Source organism: Schistocerca americana, chromosome 3 (assembly GCF_021461395.2).
Source record: "Schistocerca americana isolate TAMUIC-IGC-003095 chromosome 3, iqSchAmer2.1, whole genome shotgun sequence".
Taxonomy (NCBI): Eukaryota; Metazoa; Arthropoda; class Insecta; order Orthoptera; family Acrididae; genus Schistocerca; species Schistocerca americana.
In genome coordinates this window covers 584,811,769-584,837,170 of record NC_060121.1, presented here as the reverse complement: position 1 = coordinate 584,837,170, position 25,402 = coordinate 584,811,769, and positions in this window count along the sequence as shown.

Sequence of the window (25,402 nt, the reverse complement as noted above, 5' to 3'; positions counted from 1 at the left end):
CTGATAGAAAGGGGGCAAGTTCTTTAGCATAATCACTGTAGAATCTTAAGGGTATCTCGTCTGGTCCGGATGCTTTTCCGCTACTAAGTGATAGCAGTTGTTTTTCAATTCCGATATCGTTTATTTCAATATTTTCCATTTTGGCGTCCGTGCGACGGCTGAAGTCAGGGACCGTGTTACGATTTTCCGCAGTGAAACAGTTTCGGAACACTGAATTCAGTATTTCTGCCTTTCTTCGGTCGTCCTCTGTTTCGGTGCCATCGTGGTCAACGAGTGACTGAATAGGGGATTTAGATCCGCTTACCGATTTTACATATGACCAAAACTTTTTAGGGTTCTTGTTTAGATTGTTTGCCAATGTTTTATGTTCGAATTCGTTGAATGCTTCTCTCATTGCTCTCTTTACGCTCTTTTTCGCTTCGTTCAGCTTTTCCTTATCAGCTATGATTCGACTACTCTTAAACCTATGATGAAGCTTTCTTTGTTTCCGTAGTACCTTTCGTACATGATTGTTATACCACGGTGGATCTTTCCCCTCGCTTTGGACCTTAGTCGGTACGAACTTATCTAAGGCGTACTGGACGATGTTTCTGAATTTTTTCCATTTTTGTTCCACATCCTCTTCCTCAGAAATGAACGTTTGATGGTGGTCACTCAGATATTCTGCGATTTGTGCCCTATCACTCTTGTTAAGCAAATATATTTTCCTTCCTTTCTTGGCATTTCTTATTACACTTGTAGTCATTGATGCAACCACTGACTTATGATCACTGATACCCTCTTCTACATTCACGGAGTCGAAAAGTTCCGGTCTATTTGTTGCTATGAGGTCTAAAACGTTAGCTTCACGAGTTGGTTCTCTAACTATCTGCTCGAAGTAATTCTCGGACAAGGCAGTCAGGATAATGTCACAAGAGTCTCTGTCCCTGGCTCCAGTTCTGATTGTGTGACTATCCCATTCTATACCTGGTAGATTGAAGTCTCCCCCTATTACAATAGTATGATCACGAAACTTCTTCACGACGTTCTGCAGGTTCTCTCTGAGGCGCTCAACTACTACGGTTGCTGATGCAGGTGGTCTATAGAAGCATCCGACTATCATATCTGACCCACCTTTGATACTTAACTTAACCCAGATTATTTCACATTCGCATTCGCTAATAACTTCACTGGATATTATTGAATTCTTTACTGCTATAAATACTCCTCCACCATTGGCGTTTATCCTATCCTTGCGGTATATATTCCATTCTGTGTCTAGGATTTCGTTACTGTTCACTTCCGGTTTTAACCAACTTTCCGTTCCTAATACTATATGCGCACTATTTCCTTCAATAAGAGATACTAATTCAGGAACCTTGCCCTGGATACTCCTGCAGTTTACCAATATTACGTTAACTTTTCCTGTTTTTGGTCTCTGAGGACGGACGTTCTTCATCAACGATGATAATGTCCTCTCTGGTAAGCCGTCAGGTATTTTATCGTTTCGCCCAAGGGGGGGGTCCCTCTAACCTAAAAAACCCCCGTGTGCACGCCACACGTACTCTGCTACCCTAGTAGCTGCTACCGGTGTGTAGTGCACGCCTGACCTGTCTAGGGGGGCCCTACAGTTCTCCACCCAATAACGGAGGTCGATGAATTTGCAACCATTATAGTCGCAGAGTCGTCTGAGCCTCTGGTTTAGACCCTCCACACGGCTCCAAACCAGAGGACCGCGATCGACTCTGGGCACTATGCTGCAGATATTAAGCTCAGCTTGCACTCCGCGTGCGATGCTGGTTGTCTTCACCAAATCAGCCAGCCGCCGGAAGGAACCAAGGATGGCCTCAGAATCCAAGCGGCAGGCGTCATTCGTTCCGACATGTGCTACTATCTGCAGCCGGTCACACCCAGTGCGTTCAATAGCTGCCGGAAGGGCCTCCTCCACATTACGGACGAGACCCCCCGGAAAGCACACCGAGTGCACACTGGCATTCTTCCCCGACCTACCCGCTATTTTCCTGAGGGGCTCCATAACCCGCCTAACGTTGGAGCTCCCTATAACTAATAGGCCCGCCCTCTGTGACTGTCGGGACCTTGCCGGAGAATCGGCCACTGGCCCAACAGGCGAGGCATCCTGTGGTGGCTCGGAAACGATGTCATCACCACTAGGAAGCACCCCGTACCTGTTGGAAAGGGGTAAGGCAGCTGCCACGCGGCCAGATCCCACCTTCGCCTTTCGGCCAGGCACGCGCGAGCCCACCACTGTCCGCCATTCACCCTGGAGTGATGGCTGACCGGTAAGATGCTCACTGCCGGAAGACGCAGCGACATCAGGGGTTCCATGTGATTCCAAGGCCACCGAAGTAGGCATAGGTCTCACCACAGTTGCCCCAACGCCACTACGAGCCGACGCCTGCGCCTCGAGCTCGATGAGCCTAACAGACAAAGCCTCCACCTGCCCCCGAAGAGTGGCCAATTCTCCTTGCGTCCGCTCACAACAACCACAGTCCCTACACATGACTATGTTTACCCTACTCTATACGGTGACAAATTCCCAAGATAATCTTCTGATGAGCTACTCTGATAATCAAGAAACACTCACTGAAATACGAGACGCGAAAACTACGCTAGGTTTTCCCAGAAAAACTATTTAAAAGCTAAGCGCAGCAAATAAGTACAAAAACGCTTTTTACAAACAGTACTCGCTGCTGCTGGTGCTCTCGCTCTGGCTGTCACATCACTTGAGCCGGGAACGGTCATCGTGGATCGTCGGACGGTCGTCCTACCGCACGACGTGAATTGACTCGCCGATCGCTTATGAGTTGGCTGTGTGTGTGAATCGACTACCGATTTCTCTTCGTGATCGCACAGCCACTGCTTAATGTCGTTCAAGTCTTCGTGCAAGTGTTTGTCAAACTGTGCGTTCATATGGTGTCATTTCCACTGACAACTAGTTTTAAATGTTGATGGCGTAGTGGCAGTGAGTCGGTCGGTTGGAGCGGATCAGCCAGGAAATCTCCGTGCAGCACAGTGGGCCGGGCCCGCTGGCGGTCTGTAAGCAGTGTTAGAGTGTGTGGGAGCTGTTCCGATTGCTACGGGGTTCGTGGCTCACCGACCCAGAACATCAAAGTTGAGTGGTGATTTAATTACCGAAGCCAGACTGTTTACATTGTGCCGTTGGTTTTCATGGTTGGCTGTTGGGGGTATTCCCGTGAGCAACAGCGAGTGTTCGAATTGGCGAAGGTTTGGCCACCGTCCGGTGGAGTTTAACTGTATTTTGGTTATTTGAAGTCCAAGTGCACCAGCCAAATTTTCTGCCTTGTGGCCGTTAGCGTTCCGGTTGCCTGCCCTGGCCGCTGACGTAAAATTCAGGCAGTGTCCTTTCCTCACCTTGTTGCCTCTGTCCAACATGTGTGTGTAGTGTTGATAGCTTATGCATACTTGGTTGTGGGCGGCTACACCTTTTACGTTTTGGCTTAGGAGTCCACTGGTCGGGTGGAAAGCAAGTCGTCTTGTCGGTAGGTCCGTTGACTGTCTATTGGTTGGGATGCCGGCGGATCGGATATAGTTGGGCCGACTACCTGCCTCCCCTACGCGAACGTTAATATTTCAAGTGCAGACCGACCCCCGGAAACTTCTGAGTGCCGCTGGCTGTACTGCCTTTTCTTATTGGTGTTTGTGTATTTTAATGGCTTATAGCCGATGGTTTGAATTTGTATTCTTTTAGTTGGGTTTTAAATAATTGGAATTCAGCCGCTTTAAAATTGAAAGTTCCTTACTTGTCAAGTCTTGCATTGTTTGGGCCTTCAGCCTCACTTAAAATATTTTCTTTGGATAAAGATTTGGCCTTCTGCCTTTTGAAAATTTATTGTAGTTGTATGTTTCAGTAATGGGCCTTCAGCCGCTTTAAAATTTAAATTCCTTACTTGTTAAGTCTTAGATTGTTTGGGCCTTCAGCCTGTGTAAAATATTGTTTAAAGATAAAGCTTGGCACCTTCTGCCTACTAAAAATTATTTTAGTTGTTTTAAGTAACCGGCCTTCAGACGTTTTTAAATTAAAGTTCTTGCCTTTCAAATATCAGACTGTGTGGCACCTTCAGCCTCATTGAAGATAAGGCCTTCTGCCTTGTGTGTGTATTTTTTTTAAAATTAATTTTACCTTCAGTCTTAAATCATGGGCCTTCAGCCGTCTTTAAATTAAACTTATTTGCCTTCCAAGTGTTAGATTTGTTGGGCCTTCAGCCACGTTATGGAACTTACTTACGTGAAGCCTTCTGCCTACTAAATATTCTGTTTTGAGTTTCAACAATAATATCGTGGCTGCGTAGTACAAGACGTAATGGATTCAGTAACAGCTAAACTTCCTGCAGGGAAGTCATATTCATGTACAGCCTACGGCAGTACCAGGAACTATGAAATTAACTGTGCGCTTCTTCTAAATTTTAAGTGTTGGCCGGGCTACGTTATACTTCAACGCTGTCCGCTCGCTTAGTAACTGTAGTAACAATTTTTGGGCTATGTCACCAATCCGACCGTTAATTTAAACGATTCTGATACTGTGCTCACAGGCGTCACCTCCTTGCGCAGTTGGTGTAATTAGCAGTCGTTAGCACTTGGATTTTGCGTACATTGTTTTAAGTGTACGTAAAATTACATGTAAGCGACCAAGACTAGTTCAAATGGTTCAAATGGCTCTGAGCACTATAGGACTTAACATCTGAGGTCATCAGTCCCCTAGAACTTAGTACTACTTAAATCGAACTAACCTAAGGACATCACACACATCCATGCCCGAGGCAGGATTCAAACCTGGGACCGTAGCGGTCCAGACTGAAGCGCCTAGAACCGTCGGTCACACGGCCGTCCATCAAGACTAGCATATCATTTATTTACGTAAGTTGGCTAAGGTTCAGTGAGTTTACGGGCAATTACTATTAAAGCGCTTGTGTAATATCTTTGGCTGGTGGTCCTTCGAACTGTCAGAACTTAAATGCCCAGTGTGAGTTGAGTTACGAGAAGTTGAATGAACTTTGCCTTTTTCGATGTAAGAAAGGTTGTCTTCGCTTGTCGGTTATTGCTAAGCGTTGCGACCCTTTCAGGGCAAACAAAATAAACCCAGCCCTTATTGGTACAGAAGAATTATAACTGTTATTGGCTAATACTAACACAGATTTCTTTCCAGATTACCTGAGCTTTTGTAACAGTAAGTAATGTTCCATGCCACTGTAACAGCTGACCAGATGTGCGCTCCAACAACAATCCAATAAACAATCTGGTTTCTGGAATTTATTTCTGAATCAACTGTATATTGTAAAGGGACAAATCAAATTGGTGCATCTATGAATTTTAGCATCGTCAATTCAACTATTCGTTGAACATCATGTCATTTATTACATAGTGGTTTATTTACTTTGCTGTAACTGTGAATCACTGAGTTGCGATTTCTTTTAATATAAATTCAAGCTACTAGTTCATATTGTAATTCATTCATAACTTCTTGTGCATTTGGATTGTAATAAAGCATTAAGCTGATGTGTGATCAGATTTACATTTAGTATAAACTAGTGACTGTTGAGGTAAATTTTTTTATCGTGTTTCAGTTATCCTAAAGTAATATTTTAATGAAGTTGAAAGGTCTCTGTTGGATTCCTTTCATGTTTAATTTCTTAAATCTGTTGTCATTTACGGCATAAATTCCTCTTCTAAATTTACTGTGGCGTTTCTGACTATCTGGGAGGAGACTGAGTAGTGGATCGTGTTACTTTTACACATAAACAAGAACGATCTGTCACACTACTACACTTCAAAACACAGTTTATATGTAATTCATGTCACACAGTCTCATACGGAACCTACATCCGCTTTCTTTTGTATACTGTATATGATAATATACTGTCATCCCCCTTCCCATCTGTGTGAGAGGATGAATGAGCAAATGTATTTCTAGTTGCATGCTTGAGGGTAGCAGACAAGCCTGTCTGCTAGAGAACAGTAGGACCAACGTCGGAACAGGTAGCTACGCTTTCTAAAAGCAAAGAGGTTTCTATCCTTAGTATGGTCCTGCCCGTCCCTTGTCATGTTGGTATGGGGAGCTGCCTCTCTGGTCAATTCCGTTTGTATTGGAGAGCCACCCCTCAGGAAGGGACCAAGCAGTCTGTCCGTGGCGAGCGTCTGAAGTGGTAAGATCTCCGGCTAAGCGCGTGTCTGCTAAGTCCGTAGGACAATGGATTTCTTAAGTTCAGCCTAACTGAAAATTTAATCACTTTTATTTCAGGTTTAGCTCTAAAATATCTAATGTTATCTTAAATTGCAACGCAGTATATTTCGAGTGTGAAGTTCAGAATATTTTCCAGTAGTTGCTTTGTCACTACTTTGTGAGTAAAGTGGAACCACGTGTTGATCAGTAACTCTAACTAAGTTCACTACTTTGTGAGTCAAGTGGAACCACGTGTTGATCAGTAACTCTAACTAAGTTCATCAATCTTAAATGCGAATGTGCGTGAGATTATAACGTCTCGTCTTGACAATATTTTTCATTATAGCAACTTTTCTTTATGTTCAACCCACGTGGGGTGTACTTTGTGAGACCACTACCATGTGCTTATATAATTTTTTGACCCATCAGGTTAATAGTAAGACGTTAGTAACCAGTTCGAGGTTTTTCTTTTGTAAATTGCTTTTCGATCTAATTTATTTTAATTATCAAAATTATTGTGGAGTTATACGCTTTGTGTAAACCAAGTCGACCACGTGAAGCATGTGGTGTAATCATCAAAGTGGCCCTCGGCTATTCTTTTTGGGAAGATTTCACAGAGGGTTAGTATGAATTTAGTATACCAGGGTGTGGTAATTACAAGACGGACAGGATTGTGCTACGAACGTAATTTCTTTGGGTGAAAATTGAATCGGTTGGTTGTGGTTAATTTCCTCTTGCATATGTTTCAACGTTCTTCGTGTGTTATTTTATGAATGCAGTGTTGTATGCAGTCTCCCAATCTTGGCTCCATATTTGATGTGTTCCGTAAGATTACAATCTCACATTTTCACAATCCTAAATAAGGCACCAGCTTAGTTACGACTCAAGTTTAATATGCTGAAATTTCAATGATCAATGTTAAAATAAATTTCCAAATATAAACTGATTTATTTCTTTTTATTTAAATTCTCTTTTATATATATATATATATATATCACCGGTTGTCGTATGACTATTAAAAGATTATAATTAATGTTAGTCTGGTTGGGAATTTGGTAAGCTAGACTGGATACCTGGTGAAACAGTTGCACAGTAATGCAAGGGTAACTTCCCCAGACAGCTCACAGCTTTTAACCCACTTTTATGGTCTTGTCTATCAGTTCCGCATACACCACAAATTAAAGTAACAACGTTACAAAGTAAATCTTCATCATGGTCTGAGTTCTTTAAAATCATATCTTAATGAGCTGTACAACTGATAGGTCAAGCTTTACTTGGAACGTGAGCAAGTGTTCTTCACTTTAAAAGAATTAGTTCTTGTTTAGCGCGTGTGTTGTTATTAATAAATCTACCAAAGTGTCATTCTACACGTTATTCATCCAGACGTCGCTCCACATCGCCTTGTGGTACAGTCTTTATACGGATGAAAAAATCACTGCGTGGCAGGCATTTTCAGAGTGACAAAGAGGTGATTTACGAAGTGTAACGTTGTCTGAACAGCTAAATGGCAGACTTCTAAAACCATATTCGCCAACTCATTCATAGCAGGGAAGAATGCGTCACACTCAGGGGTAAATGTGTATAGGACGATTGGTATCATCACCAAGTTTCACGGTCGCAGCTTGATTTTTATGAAGTAATAATTAAAGCTTTGTGACTATCCCGCGTACAATATTCATATTAAAAGAAACTGTTTATTGTACACAACATGTTCCATCGCACAAACCATCATCAGATCTCATAAAATGCCCATCACTTACCGCAGATATGGCTATGTTGGCAATAACAATTAGCCTGTTCGGGTTCATTTACAGTCATCATCATTGGTAAAAGAACACACAGCATCTTAACAATAATAAACCACTGGTCTCAAGTTGTGAACAGCAAGAATCACTGCAAATTCCCAACTCCCACCGTTTGTCGTAGCTGTGTCACCGAATGATCACTTTTTTAATGGACGTAATTTATAATGGACTCGACTGTTCACAATGTTGGACTACTACAGCTGTGATGCTGAACAATGTTTTATCATTGGTTGTGGCTTAGATAGAGCCCCACAGGACAACTGTTACTTTTCACGACATAATAATTTCCATTTTAAATACAGTGAATTGACATTTTATGAAACCAGACGATGATCCACGCGATCGTAAAGGTAGTTTTTTTGTGCAATCGGCAGCTTATTTGGATGAATATGGTGTTTTTCAAACATAGAATACAATATCCATTAATCTTCGCACGATCCAGAACCATACTTCACTGCGGAATAGACAGAAGCCCAGCCCAAAAACTGGCGTTTACTTATCCTCAGTGTAGTAGTGCGGTGTATGCAGCATTCTTCCAGTCCAAAAGCGCAGGAGAACTCCAGTCGTTCCCGCTCAACATTTTTCTCACCACTTCATTTCCGTGTTCCTATCTCCTGCTCACTTTATCTCTCGCTGCTCCGCTTTCCATGTCATATCTTCCGCTGACTTTTCCAGTTAAAAAAAAGAGCTCTTCTCATCGCCTAACAGTTGCACCAGTACAAACTGACTTCACACCGTTGTCACAGCTTACAAAGTTTATTACCGTTGCTGAAGAATAATTTAGTTTGGCTATCGTAACAGTACTGCCATTACTGTAATATTAACGTTATTGTCATTGTTACCATTGTAATTCAACACTACTGCCTTAGTTACAGTAGGAACTAATGCATAAGCTACTGATAGCTATAGTCGATTGTTTCTAGTTTTAGGTACAACTTAATCGTAATTTTTTGATATCGTATTGTTGTGAACATCATTCGATAATTCCGTACGGTCCACTAGTTGGTAAACTAAATTCATAAACAATGTTGAGTCCCTTTCGGTGTCAGCCATCAGGATAAACTAACTCAGTGTAAGCATTTTAAGCAGTGACCGTACTATACTTACGATAATGCTTGTAAACTAATCGTTTTAAGCCCGTAACATTTCGTAAAGATACAACAAAGCGTGTTTTAAGGCCAGTTACATAGAGTGACGAAAATAAATTATATTCCCCGTAAGAGTGAGAGATATCCGACTACTCATTGTAAATAGTGGATGTTTCAAAAATATTCAACCGATTTTATAAGACTGTATAGCCTACATGAATGAAGATGGAAACTCTACGTATATTTTAATCGAATCCAAAACTTTATCTTGGAGAGCATTAAGTTGCCATTTTATATATTCGTCTGCAGGGGTTTCCGTGGTGCAGCTAGATAGCTTTCTCATACATTACTCAAAGTGCGGCGACTCTAGATATCCAGGCATGCTAGAGGAAGTATGGGACAAAGTTCTGAACATGGCTGCTTGGTTCAATGACCGTTCATAAATTAAAATTTAAACAAATGAGCCCTCGGTCACAATTTTTTAGTCTTATTAACTAGGTTTCAACAGTTCTAAGAGTGCCTTCATCACAAAGTGTAAGTACTGACTAACGATACAAGACAGAGTGTACTTACATATCCTTACGTATAAAATAAACAACAGGCCAGAAGGGCTTTAGTCGCAAAATATTTAAAAGGAATGTGTGAAGGCGAGCCAGAGCTGCTCATACCTATACAGCCACATGTTGCAACCTAACGGTGAACTTCATATCCAGCATGACCTTAGGGCACAATCGCTAGGAATCAGAGACGGCAAATATAGAGACTGCGGCAGCACAGTAGACCCTGGTCCATGCACGGTGGTGAGGGTCTGGCGCTGGCATGTGGCAGCGCATTATCTGGTTGGGGTAGGACGCCACGCCCTATTTTCCGCGGCAGCGTTGTTGAATGCGTCGGTGCGGTTGGTGTAGTGCACTGCAGTACCGATCACTGCTGAGGGTGGTACTGGTAGGGAGCCAATCGACCAGCAGTATCGCTTCCTGATCCCAGAACACAATCACCATTCGTTTCTGCGTGGATAGTCCCGACTGTGGACTCTTGCGACGATGGTTCCCAGTTTGCTTTTACTCCACACACTGGCGTTTTTTTTTTTCTGATATCGCTTAGAAGAACCATGACTCGCCGAGAGTGACCAGACGCTCAAAGAATACCGCTTTATCTGTACTGTACTGTTACACCAACTGCTGGCATATCTCCATACGCTTTTGGTTCTGCGCAATGGTGCTTCAGCCCTCACCATCTGCGTAACAAACCATTCTGCAGAGTTATGCCGCGCACAACAACGTGACACCCACTGTGCACACACCTTTATCATCTTCACTTCTTCGTGGATTATCGTGTGGAGGGTGCCCCGTGACAAACCTGTTTCCTTCTCTATTTCGTCAAACTTGATTCGCCTATGCCCCATTACCAGGTCACTGACGCTCTGGACATTGTTTGGATTGCGTGAAGTTCCTGGACGCTCATCGCTTTTGCGTTTTTCAACACAGTTCCTGCCGTTTCCGAACTCTGACACCTACCGAAAGAGAATCGGCGACTCACGTTGCTGTTTTCCCACACATGACTATTAACCACTTGTTGATGTTTAAAGTACTCGCTTCTTCCCTACAGAGAAACCACATTGTCCACCGATGACCGTGCTCATCTGCTTCCATGTTGTCTTGTCGATGTCCACCAGCGTACTCGCAAACCAAAACAAATACTGCTGCAATGTGCCACAGATGGAAAGCAGCAACCCTATCTAGTGGCGGTAGAAAATACATCTTCATACATAAATCGACACACATTTCAAATTTCTAGTTTTCAGGAGTTGCAAGGGAACCATTGAATACTGAACAGACTAAAGAATTGTAGATTAAAATTTCTACCTTCGTTCATGTAGGAGATATACGACGGGCCGTCTAAAAGTAAAATACTCATGTAACTCATGTAACTTTTCTTCAATGTTGTACTACACTTCATAGTGGCACAGATACACTATGTGATCAAAAGTATCCGGACACCTGGCTGAAAATGACTTACAAGTTCGTGGCGCCCTCCATTGTTAATGCTGGAATTCAATACGGTGTTGGCCCACCATTATCCTTGATGACAGCTTCCACTATCGCAATCATACGTTCAGTCAGGTGCTGGACGGTTTCTTGGAGAATGGCTGCCATTCTTCACGAAGTGCTGTCTGAGGAGAGGTATCGATGTCGGCCGGTGAGGCTGGCACGAAGTCGGAGTTCCAAAACATCCCAAAGGTGTTCTATAGGATGCAGGTCAGGACTTTGTGCAGGCCAGTCCATTACAGGGATGTTATTGTCGTGTAACAGCTACACCACAGGCCGTGCATTATGAACAGGTGCTCGATCGTGTTGAAAGATGCAGTCGCCATCCCTGAAGAGCTCTTCGGTACTTTTCTTAAGCAGTGTAGACCTGTGCAGTGATGCTGCCTTGCAAAACAACTAACACCCTCCATGAAAAACACGACCACACCATAACACCACCGCCTCCGAATTTTACTGTTGGCACTACACACGCTGGCAGATGACGTTCATCGAGCATTCGCCATACCCACACCCTGCCATCGTATCGCCACACTGTAAACCGTGATTCGTCACTCCACACAACGTTTTTCCACTGTTCAATCGTCTAATGCTCACGCTCCTTACACCAAGCGAGGCGTCGTTTGGCATTTACCGGCGTGATGTGTGGCTTATGAGCAGGCGCTCGACCACGAAAACCAAGTTTTCTCATCTCCCGCCTAACATAATACTACTTGCAGTGGGCTCTGATGCAGTCTGGTATTCCTGTGTGTCTGGATAGATGTCTCCCTATTACACATTACGACCTTCTTCAGTTGTCGGCGGTCTCTGTCAGTCAACAGACGAGGTCGACCTTTACGCTTTTGTGCTGTACGTGTCACTTCACATTTCCGATTCACTATCACATCGGAAACAGTGGACCTAGTGATGTTTAGGAGAGTGGAAATCTCGCGTAACGAAGTATGACGCAAGTGACACCCAATTGCCTGGCCACGTTCGAAGTCCGCGAGTTCCGCGGAGCGCCGCATTCTGCTCTCTCTCACGATGCCTAATTACTACTGAGGTCGCTGACATGGAGTACCTGACAGTATGTGACAGAATGCACCTAATATGAAAAACATATTTTTTTCGGGGGTGTCCGGATACGTTTGATCACATAGCGTACATGCCACTATTTTTCAACAGTCATCAAGTCTCCGTAGACAACAGTCCGAACGTTCTACCACTCGTTCGATTCCTCAATGAGAGAAATCTGCTTCTTGGTCACGAAGCCATTCGAGAGCCTCTGCGTGAACACCCTCATTATTGGAAAATCTCACTCCCGCCAGATGGTCTTCCTCGACTGCCTGGACCTTGTCGTCTGGGATCGATGTCTATGGCCTTCCTTTCCGATCAGCATCACGCTGGTCTGTGCGCCTGTGGCCACATTGTTGGCACCATTTCACTACAGCTGAAAGCGACACTGCATTTGGCCCACGTACCGCTAGAATTTGAAGGTGAATCTGTGTGGAATTTTGACTCTTGCCAACAGGAACGAGTAATGTCCCACCCACTCAAACTTTGGAAAATGTTCAAATGTGTGTGAATTTCTAAGGGACCAAACTGCTCAGGTCATCGGTCCCTAGACTTCCACACTACTTCCACCAACTTATACTAAGAACAACACACACACACACACACACACCCATGCCCGAGGGAGGACTCGAACCTCCGGCGGGAGGGGCCGCGCAACCCGTGACACTGTGCGCTTCAAAGCGCACGGCCACTCGCGCGGTCCAAACTTTGGAGTACGTTTCACTCTCACGCTATGATGCACCAGTTATCCACACAGCAGCAGAACTGTGTCTGCAGGAAACACAAAACAGACTCTCTTCCGACAGTTCGCCTCTCCTGTTGCGCTGCAGTCTTAGCGTTTGACGAAATGTGTAGCTTATTTAATCCCTACGCGGTATTCTGAAATGGGATGACTCTTGTTGAGACTTTCCGTATTACGATCACAGTGGTAATAAGTCGCATTTCTCAGATCTTCCAGAAATTATGATTCACACGCAGATCTTTCTTCTGGGACACAAGATGTATCTCGTATTCGTGCACTTGGTTACGGGCATACATTGAAACTTTATAAATCGTCCGTACTAAATGTTCTCCTGTGCTACGCATTTGTATCAATAGAAAATTGCCTCCTCGGAGAAATAAACATCGGTGTTTAGCATTCCGTCGACAACGGAGCACTAGGTCAGACTGGGAAAACATAAGAAGACAGGAAAAAGACTGTGGACTGCGTGGTTTTGAAAGGATTGTTCTTGGACTTGCCGTCGCGGCAGTGGGCCCCACCTACTGCAGAGCGTTGAAGAGCGAACAAACGCCCAGTGTGCTGACTCATTACCGTAATATTTGACCGTATTTGAAGTGCTCGTACAATATGGCGGGTATACACTTACTCCCACACGCCGACGAGTGCGGGCTGGCTGTTTGCACTGTCACCCAACGCGCAACGTTGCGTGGGTTGGGAGCTGCAGATGACCTCCCGTTTCTTTCACATTTAAACGCTAAGTTCACTGCGATATTCGCGGCGTTTCAGGTATATTAGTGTGGGACGTGCACAGATAATGATCAGCTTTCGCGTAAACAGAGGAACTTTGAACTTTTAATACTTTCTCCAATAAAGAGCGCATGAATCCGGTGTGACGAAAATTGCCTGGCAGGCAAAGAACAACACCGCAATCATTAGAAAATGCCGCATTACCACGCTGTCCGGTCTAAGGCGCTGCAGTCATGGACTTGTGCGGCTGGTCCCGGCGGAGGTTCGAGTCCTCCCTCGGGCATGGGTGTGTGTGTTTGTCCTTAGGTTGATTTAGGTTAAGTAGTGTGTAAGCTTAGGGACTGATGACTTTAGCAGTTAAGTCCCATAAGGGTTTCACACACATTCATTCATCACTTTGTCTCTCGAAAATTCTGCATTCGTATGAATCACACAAACACATGTCGTCTTTGAGAATGGATAGTGTCTTAAAAAGAAGTTATAAGAAATACGTTAAAAAAAGCAAAACAAGGATAATGGGATGTAGTCGAATTAAATCAAGCAATGCTGAGGGAATTAGATTAGGAAATGAGGTACTGAAAGTCGTAAACCAGTTTTGCTATTTCCAAAAAATGGTTCAAATGGCTCTGAGTACTATGGGACTTAATATCTGAGGTCATCAGTCCCCTTGAACTTAGAACTACTTAAACCTAACTAACCTAAGTACATACACACATCCATGCCCGAGGCAGAATTCGAACCTGCGACCGTAGCGGTCGCGCGGTTCCAGACTGGAGCGCCTAGAACCGCTCGGTCACCGCGGCTGGCCGTGAGGCATCAAAGGCACGTTTGTAAAATGATAAAAGTGTGTGTGTGTGTGTGTGTGTGTGTGTGTGTGTGTGTGTGTGTGTGTAGGGGCGGGGGGTAAAAAGTGAAGAGGGACACGGAGGCCTGGCTACAGTAAGTAGGCTGATATGAATGTGGGTTGCGGTAGTTACGAAGAAATGAAGGGGCTTACACAGGAAAGACTAGCGTAGACTGGGATGGGAAAAACCGACTGCTTAAAAACGATATCGGTATTTTGACCGATTAACCAGTATTTTTCTGTGTCTGTTTTGTCTAGGTTGTAACAGATGCTTTTTAATATGTACCAATAACTGAGTAAAAAACGGAAATATCGATTAGCCATAGAAGCACTGCTAAAATTTTGCGTATTTAAATAAACCTTTTTTTAAAAGCAGTAATTTTTATTTGTAAAATTTGCATTGGTTTGAACTACTGCATTATTATAGAAAACGGGAAAAGTTATGAATGGTATTCTAATATTAGGGCGACAGAAACGTGCAACAAACACATGGCATAAGAACTAGTACAATATTGCTGAGACAATAACGTCTCTGTTGCCGTGTGACGTGGCTTAAAGAACGCGTGTACGCAAGATTTTGTCACACCTGGTCTGTACTGTAGTTTCTATAAGTTGTACTGGAGAATGGCATCAACCCTAGTTTGGAAATATTTTTTCGAAGTGTTGTAGCAATGAAGCTCAATGCTTCATTTGCTATAAAATATTAATGATTGCCATCTCTATGAAATAATAAAAGAGGAAGGAAATTGCGGTAATAGTAGTAAATAAAAAATCAACAACATAGTATATAATAAAAATAGAAAGTAGCTGATCTGCTGCCTATGTCTACATAATGTACCTTTAACTGCCTGCAGCCCTCAAAAATGGACAAATTAACACTACATCAGAGTTCCTCAGCGTCAAATTTCATCGCTGAGTACTCATAATACCCAAATACTGGTGTTTTCCCCGATTACAACATAATTTTTGAGCAGACTTTTAAAAAAACTAGACTGAATAAGAGAATACTGGTGATTTTTTTGTAGTATTGAACCACTTAACACTTTTAGAGAAAGGCAGCGATCGGTTGACGGACTACGTTTTCTTTGTTGCCTGTTTAATATTTTGAGTCTGTGTACCTAAAAACTGAGAGAGTCAAAATTTTTCAATCTTTGTTCAATTTCTACGTTTATTACAGGAAATAATAGAAATAAAAAACCGAAAATAATTTATTTTAGAAACCAATTATTTTGAGCGGTTTTAACAGTCGTGTTAAACTGGCGTAGAAGACTCTGATACAACCGAAAACTAGTTGTTTCAGCGATAGCCGCAAACCATAGTGTGGAGAGCTGCATAAAGCCAGTATTTTGGATTTAGGACCGCAACAAAAAAATGGCTCTGAGCACTATGGGACTTAACATCTATGGTCATCAGTCCCCTAGAACTTAGAACTACTTAAACCTACCTAACCTAAGGACAGCACACAACACCCAGCCATCACGAGGCAGAGAAAATCCCTGACCCCGCCGGGAATCGAACCCGGGAACCCGGGCGTGGGAAGCGAGAACGCTACCGCACGACCACGAGATGCGGGCGGACCGCAACATCTTGGATTTAGGACCGTAACATCTTGTCTCTAACACTACAAATATTTTATGTAATACAATTTGTGTGAGGAAAATAATGAGACTTACAACACTGTGAGAAATCTGGCAACGATGCGTTGTTCTGCTTGTGTAGACCGGTGTGCTCAGTCCTAGTTTTAGCTCCGTACACCTGTCATGTGATTTTTAATAGCGCCATCAGTGAAGTTGCGTTTTTGTTGAGATGGAACGGCGGAATTTAGAGCAATAATTGCAATCAAGTTTTGTGTTAAACACGAGGAAAGCGCGAGTGTGACCTTTGTAAATTTGAAACGGGGAACATTTCTTATCAAGAGCACAAGTTTTTCACTGACACAAATCATTTTTAGGACGCCGAGAACGCGATGAAGATGAAAATCACCCAGGGAGACCAACTTCAAAAGCAGATGAAGGCGTCGAACAAGTGCGTGCTCTGAAGACGTCGAACAAGTGAGAACTCTTATGACACAGCTCTTCCACAAACTGTCAACCGAGTGTTTTACAAAGATATCTTTGAAAAGCTTATGAAACGGTTGACTTGAGTGGTACCAGACATCGCAGACAAGTGGACGCTGCATCATGTCAACGTCCTGTGCCACAAGGCCACTTCCATCACGGAATTTTTTATCTCAAAACGCATTCCTGTTGTTGCAAGCCCCCTGTTCACCAGATCTGAGTCCTTGTGATTTTTTCTTTTCCAGAAATTGAAAAACGTCTCCAAAAGTCGTCATTTTGGGACTTTGGATAACATTCAAAAAGAGTGTGACCGACGTGTTAAAGGCTCTACCCTTTGAAGCCTTTCGGCGCTGCTACGAAGACGGGGAACATCGACTCCACCGGTGGTTAGCTGCTTTGAAGGAGACAATATTGTTTGAAAAAAAAAAAAAAGAAAAAAAAAAACTTTGAAAGATGAAAATTGAGTCTGATTACTTTTCTCACAAATCTTGCATACAGTGTGATTGTAATTAAAGTTCCGGCTTCAAAATGCCGCAAAAAAAGGGCAGCTCAGAATTACGTCAAATTTGAACGAAATAACATCCAAGAAGGGGAAAAAATTATACAACACAAGGAAAAAATGACGAGAATCTTCGCATTAGATGCTGTTGCAAGCGTCACAACGCAAATGGGTTCGATTGTCATGAATTATCGCCAAATACACTGCTATGTAAATTATTATACTTTATTTCATCCACGATGAGCCTGTTTCGGCAAACTGCCATCGTCAGGTGCTCTGTAAATACATAAATAATCGATGGTCTTAATATAACGGTCTTGTAACTATGATCTGAAAAGCTATAATACATCATTAGGCGTTTTTACCTTACACGTAACATCGTTGCTGTCATGTCCTGTCTGTTTTACAATTATTACTTTCTCCCAGGTGTGCAGTGGAGATGGATATCGGATTTTACTCATTTTCCATGCATGCTACTTTTCTGAAAGCTTGGATGAAAGTGGGTCAGCGATGTTACATGTTTACATAGTTAAATAAGTTGTATGTGAAATTCATTTGTTTTTTATTTTTATAGGTTTGTTTCTAATTATGGTTTTGCCTAGAGTTTTTTAGTTTTACTCTTTTAATTTTTTTTCGCGCATAACTATTGAGGAGGTATTGAATAGAATTGGAGAGAAGAGGAATTTGTGGCACAGCCTAACAAAAAGAAGGGATCGGTTGGTAGGACACATTCTGAGGCATCAAGGGATCACCAATTTAGTATTGGAGGGAACTACGGAGGGTAAATATCATAGAGGGAGACCAAGAGATGAATACACTAAGCAGATTCAGAAGGATATAGGTTGCAGTAGTTACTCGGAGATGAGGTGAAGAACCTTTCACGGGATAGAGAGCATGGAGAGCTGCATCAAACCGGTCTCTGGACCGAAAACCACAACGACAACAACAACAATTTTTTCGTGATAATTGTTGTTGTCTATGATGTATTTTGCTGTTACAATGGATATGTGTTATTTAGCGTCTCTGATTTTATTATTTTACCCGTTTTCTTCACTTATAACGTGCATTAAGCTAAAAATTAAAAACGTAAAAAAAAAATCTCAAATAAAACCAAAGCAACCCCTAGGCAAAGACATAATTAGAAACAAACCTATAAAAATAATAAAGAAACAACTGAATTTCACAACTCACTTATTTATAATGGTAACTAGGTAAACACGTAATATCACTGACCCACTGTCATCCAAGCTGTCAGAAAAGTAACATACATGGAAAACAAGTAAAATCCGATAAACATCTCCAGTGTTCAGTTGGGAGAAAGTAGGACATGACAGCAACGATGTTACATGTAAGGTAAAGACACCTAATGATGTGTTATAGCTTTTCAGATCATAGTTACAAGACCATTATATTAAGACCGTCGACTATTTATGCATTTACAGAGCACATGACAATGGCAGTTTGGCGAAATGGGCTCATCGTGAATGATGTAAAATATAAACAATTTACATAGCAGTGTAGCTGGCTATTATTCATAATAATCATCTCATTAAAAGACATATTTTTCACTGCGGGCCCCAAAGAACAAAAGTAAATGTGTTCGACTACGGATGACATATGAATCGCAATACGAAGGCTATGGTGTGGGTTGCACGTTAAACCTGCAATAATTTGCAATGTGCATGACTGCACAAGTTTGGCAGTCAACAGCTGTGGACATCCACCACGGCAAGGACGTACGAAGTCAGATGGGAAAAATCGATTTTTAATTGTCCTGAGGTCAACAACCGCATAAATAGCAACAATGAAAGAAGTTTTGAAATGTAGTGGGACTGGCGCAAGATATGTTCAATACATCCACCGTTTCCTGCCACAAGTTTAAATCGAGAAACTACATATTCCACAACAGATTGGTGGCTTCAATTCAGCTACGCTCGTAACTGGAGCATTGAACACAACATCTTTCAGATAACCCCACAGCCAGAAGCCACACAGGTTAAGGTAGTTCTAGCATTTCCGAATTGCCTCTGCAGCAGCCAAAACCTCTCAGACAAACAGAAGCTAAACGATGTCAAAGTTAGCGTAAGGAGGGCTATGCGTGAAGCGTTCATTGAATTCGAAAGTAAAATTCTATGTACCGACTTGACAGAAAATCCTAGGAAGTTCTGGTCGTACGTTAAATCAGTAAGTGGCTCGAAACAGCATATCCAGACACTACGGGATGATGATGGCATTGAAACAGAGGATGACACGCGTAAAGCTGAAATACTAAACACCTTTTTCCAAAGCTGTTTCACAGAGGAAGACCGCACTGCAGTTCCTTCTCTAAATCCTCGCACAAACGAAAAAATGGCTGACATCGAAATAAGTGTCCAAGGAATAGAAAAGCAACTGGAATCACTCAATAGAGGAAAGTCCACTGGACCTGACGGGATACCAATTCGATTCTACACAGAGTACGCGAAAGAACTTGCCCCCCTTCTAACAGCCGTGTACCGCAAGTCTCTAGAGGAACGGAGGGTTCCAAATGATTGGAAAAGAGCACAGATAGTCCCAGTCTTCAAGAAGGGTCGTCGAGCAGATGCGCAGAACTATAGACCTATATCTCTTACGTCGATCTCTTGTAGAATTTTAGAACATGTTTTTTGCTCGCGTATCATGTCATTTCTGGAAACCCAGAATCTACTATGTAGGAATCAACATGGATTCCGGAAACAGCGATCGTGTGAGACCCAACTCGCCTTATTTGTTCATGAGACCCAGAAAATATTAGATACAGGCTCCCAGGTAGATGCTATTTTTCTTGACTTCCGGAAGGCGTTCGATACAGTTCCGCACTGTCGCCTGATAAACAAAGTAAGAGCCTACGGAATATCAGACCAGCTGTGTGGCTGGATTGAAGAGTTTTTAGCAAACAGAACACAGCATGTTGTTATCAATGGAGAGACGTCTACAGACGTTAAAGTAACCTCTGGCGTGCCACAGGGGAGTGTTATGGGACCATTGCTTTTCACAATATATATAAATGACTTAGTAGATAGTGTCGGAAGTTCCATGCGGCTTTTCGCGGATGATGCTGTAGTATACAGAGAAGTTGCTGCATTAGAAAATTGTAGCGAAATACAGGAAGATCTGCAGCGGATAGGCACTTGGTGCAGGGAGTGGCAACTGACCCTTAACATAGACAAATGTAATGTATTGCGAATACATAGAAAGAAGGATCCTTTATTGTATGATTATATGATAGCGGAACAAACACTGGTAGCAGTTACTTCTGTAAAATATCTGGGAGTATGCGTACGGAACGATTTGAAGTGGAATGATCATATAAAACTAATTGTTGGTTAGGCGGGTACCAGGTTGAGATTCATTGGGAGAGTGCTTAGAAAATGTAGTCCATCAACAAAGGAGGTGGCTTACAAAACACTCGTTCGACCTATACTTGAGTATTGCTCATCAGTGTGGGATCCGTACCAGGTCGGGTTGACGGAGGAGATAGAGAAGATCCAAAGAAGAGCGGCGCGTTTCGTCACTGGGTTATTTGGTAACCGTGATAGCGTTACGGAGATGTTTAATAAACTCAAGTGGCAGACTCTGCAAGAGAGGCGCTCTGCATCGCGGTGTAGCTTGCTCGCCAGGTTTCGAGAGGGTGCGTTTCTGGATGAGGTATCGAATATATTGCTTCCCCCTACTTATACTTCCCGAGGAGATCACGAATGTAAAATTAGAGAGATTAGAGCGCGCACGGAGGCTTTCAGACAGTCGTTCTTCCCGCGAACCATACGCGACTGGAACAGGAAAGGGAGGTAATGACAGTGGCACGTAAAGTGCCCTCCGCCACACACCGTTGGGTGGCTTGCGGAGTATCAATGTAGATGTAGATGTAGACTTCACTAACTGTGCAGAGTGCGGTGGAGCTCAATCTTTGATAAAAATGATCCTAGCCACACGAACATGATGCTGAAGGGTTGGAATGACATTCGTGCCCAAGAGACTCTCACATCGTTTACCGGTGACGGTACAGGTAACAGGACCCATTTACCCATTTCCTCATAAAAATATGGTCCTACGATAAACGATGCCGCCAACTTACGCCACACAGTTACGTCTGCAGAATGAAGCAATACCGGTTGATGTGCGAACGGATTTTTCCACTGCTCTTATTTTGCTATTCTGAGTATTGACATGCCTTTAGAGATTTTTTGACGTTTTACGAGTTCCTGTTCATCTGTGTGCTTTGACAGTTTAGTTTCTGTGTGTAAATTTAATATTTAATAGACACAGTTCTCGCGTTTTCGTTTGCGCCGAAAAGTAAATCGATTTTGTGACATATTACAAGATCCTAATCAGGAGCGAATTATTTAGTCTCACCTGACTGTTTTGATAGTTCAGTTTTAAAATCTCTGTGTACAAAATGTAATTTATTGAACACAGTTCTTGTGTTTTCGTCAGTGTCTACAGTAGAGTTCCACAGTACATGTCAATAAGTCTTTTGTCTGTGTAGTGTAATTATCCACAATCTTTAGTATGGATAGGGACTGTGATTGTGCATGCAGATGGGAGCCAAGCTGGTGACTGCTCTCAGCACCAGGCTGTGATGGCTTCGGTTACACAGCTTGAAGCTGCCGTGGATGGGCATCATCGTTGTGGGCTGTCTGTGAGGATCCAACAGACGTTCAGTACATGTGAGTCCTCCGATTTGTCTACACCGATGGCCAGGTCAGTTTCAGCTTGCACTGAGGATGATCCCTCACCTGTAGTCGAGTGGGTAGTCGCCTAGGCGGCGAAAGACGTCCCAGGGGGCCACAAGTAAGGCATCCCCTGACAAACAGGTTCCAGATGCTGTCTGTGGCTGACATCGTCCCTCAGCCTGATGTAGTCACCTGTCCCGCTTCAGAGGAAAGCTCTCAGCCTGCAATAACTATCACAGAGGGTGGGATTATCGGTAGTTGGAAGCTCCAGTGTTAGGCGCATTATGGGGACCCTTAGGGGCATGGCTCCCTAGGAAGGGAAGAAAGGCAATGTGCACTCCATATGTATACTGGGTGGAGTCGTTCCAGACATGGAACGGGTCCTTCGTTTGCCATGAAGAGCACAGGGTTCAGCCAACTGCAGGTGATGGCTCACGTCGGTACCAATTATGTGTGTCGATTTGGATTGGAAGAGACTCTCTCTGGTTTTGAGCGACTAAAAGAAGTGGCAAAGGCTGCCAGTCTTATTTGTGAGATGAAACCAGACCTCACCATTTGCGGCATGGTCGACAGCACCGACTGTGAATCTCTGGTACAGAGCCGAGTGGAGGGTATGAATCAGAGGCTTACACGATTCTGGGACGGTGTAGGCTACAGATTATTCGACTTACGCCATAGGATGGTTGGGTTTCGGGTTCCGCTGAATAGGTCAGGAGGCCACTATACACAGGAGGCGGCTACACGGGTAGCAGGGGCTACGTATGTGGCGTGGACTGGGCGGCTTTTAGGTTACGGGGTCTTGGGAAAACACAGAAAGGGCTTCAGTCTCAATGGGTGCAGGCCGAACAAAGGAAGAACTTAGATACTGGAACCATCGGTATAACAGTTGTAAATTGTCGTAGCTGTGTTGGGAAAGTGCTAGAGCTCCGAGAAAGCAATGATGCTCAAATCGTTAAAGGGACTGAAAGCTAGCTAAAGCTGGAGATAAGTTCAGCTGAAATTTCTGCGAAGAAGCTAACGGTGGTCCGAAAGAATAGGCTAAACACAGCTGGCGGTGGCGTGTTTGTTGATGTAAGAAGTAGCTTATCCTGTAGCGAAATTGAAGTAGATAGTTCCTGTGAGTTAGATGATACAATTGCTGAAAGGTTCAAAGATAACTTGAGTTTAATTTCAAACTTGTACCCAACTCATACAAGCATAGTTGGTTGTGACTTTAATTTACTCTGCATATGTTGATGTTTAAATCCTGAGGTACGTATAAAACATCATCCGAAAACGTGGTAACGCATTCTCTGAACATTATTTTGAGTAGTTAGTCCAGTTAGTTCATAAGCCCGCGCGAATAGTAAACGGTTGTGAAAACACACTTGACCTCTTAGCAACGTATAATCCTGAGTTAATAACGAGCATAAGAACGAATACAGGGATTAGTGAACACAGCATTTTCGTAGCGAAACTGAATATTGTAACCCCAAAATCGTCCAAAAATAAACGATAATATAACCATTGGAAAAAGCAGATAAAAATTCACTTGAGCCTTCGTGAGAGACACTCTCCATTCCTTCCAAATTAACAATGTAAGTGTAGACCACACGTGGCTTGAATTCAAAGATATAGTAAATTAAAAAACGACGGAGCTGATCCCCGTTGGTACACAAAAGGGGTCAGAACACTGTTGTAAAAACAACGAAAAAAGCGACCCAAATTTAAACGAACGTAAAATCTCCAAGACTGGAGATGTTTTAAAGAAGCTCGAAATTTAGTGCAGACTTCAATACGAGATGCTTATAATAGTTTCCACAACGAAACTTTGTATCTAGACCTGGCAGAAAATCCAAAGAGATTCTGGTCGTGTGTAAAGTATGCTAGCGTCAAGACACAATCAATGCTTTCTCCGCGCGACAGCAGTATACTATCGACAACAGTGCTGCCAGGGCAGAGTTACTAAGCACAGCCTTCCGAAATTCCTTCACCAAAGAAGATGAATTAAATATTATAGAATTCCAATCAAGAACAGCTGCCAATATAAGTAATTTAGAAGTAGGTATCCTCGGAGATGTGAAGCAACTTAAATCACTTAATAAAACCAAGTTTTCGGGTCCACATTGTAAATCAATTAGGTTCCTTTCAGAGTATGTTGATGCAAAACCTCCATACTTAATTATCATGTACAACAGCTCGCTCGACGGAAGATCCGTACCCAGAGACAGGAAAGTTGCACAGGTCACACCAATATTCAAGAACGGTAGTAGGAGTAATCCGCCAAATTACAGGCCCATATCATTGACGACTATATGCAGCAGGATTTTAAAACATGTTGTGTTCGAGCATCATGAGCTAACTCCAAGAGAACAGTCTATTGACACACAGTTAACACGGATTTAGAAAACATCGTTCTTGTGAATCAAACCTAGCTCTTCACTTGAAGTGCTGAGTGCTACTGACAAGGGATTTCAAATTGATTCCGTATTTCTGGATTTCCAGAAGGCTTTTGACACTGTACCACACAAGTAGCTTGTAGTGAAATAAAGTGTTTATGGAATATCGTCTCAGTTATGTGACTGGATTCGTGTTTTCCTGTCAGGTCACAGTTCGTAGTAAATGACGGAAACTCATCGTGAAAACAGAAGTGATTTCTGGCGTTCCCAAGGTGATGTTATATGCCCATCTCAGCAACCGTCTTATGTTGTTTATAGGTGATGCTGTCATTTATCGTCTAGTGAAGTCATCAGTAGACCAAACCAAATTGCAAAATGATTTAGAAAAGATATCTGTATGGTGTGAAAATTGGCAATTGACCATAAATAACGAAAAGTGTGAGGTCATCCACATCAATGCTAAAAGGAATCCGTTAAACTTCGGTTACACGATAAATGAGTCAAATCTAAAGGCCGTAAAATATACTAAATACCTAGGAATTACAATTACGAACCACTTAAATTGGAATGAACACACAGAAAATGTTGTGGGGATTTATTGGCGCGATAGGAAATGTAACAGATCTACCAGGGAGACTGCTTACACAACGCATGTTCGTGTTCTTTTAGAGTATCGCTGCACGGTGTGGGGTCCTTACGAGATAGGATTAACCGAGTACATCGGGAAAGTTGGAGGAATGGCAGTACATTTTGTATTATCGCGAAGTGGGGGAGAAAGTGTCGCGGCCATGATGCAGGATTTGGGGTGGACATCATTAAAACGAAGGCCTTTTTCGTTGTGGCGAAATCTTCTCATGAAATTTCAATCACCGACCTTCTCCCCCGAATGCGACAATATTTTGTTGACGCCGGCCTACATAGGGAGAAACGACCGTTAGAATAAAATAAGGGAAATCAGAGCTCACACGGAAACATATAGGTGTTCGTTTTTTCACGCGGTGTTCGAGACTAGAATAATAGAGAATTGTTGTGAAGGTGGTTCGATGAACCCTCTGCCAGGCACTTCAGTGTGATTGCAGAGTATCCATGTAGCTGTAAATGTAGATAGAAATTACCTTCGTGAGCTCACAGAATGTTCAACGGCTATTCGTTGTCCACTTCCGTCCGAGCAAGAAATTCTAGAGCAAAGGTTTGTAATATTGGCAGTGCAGCATGAAGCATGGTAGTTTTGTTTGTAAAGCAAAGTAAAATATTTAGTAGAATTTTATGCATTGCGCTCACAGGCATGTCCAGAGA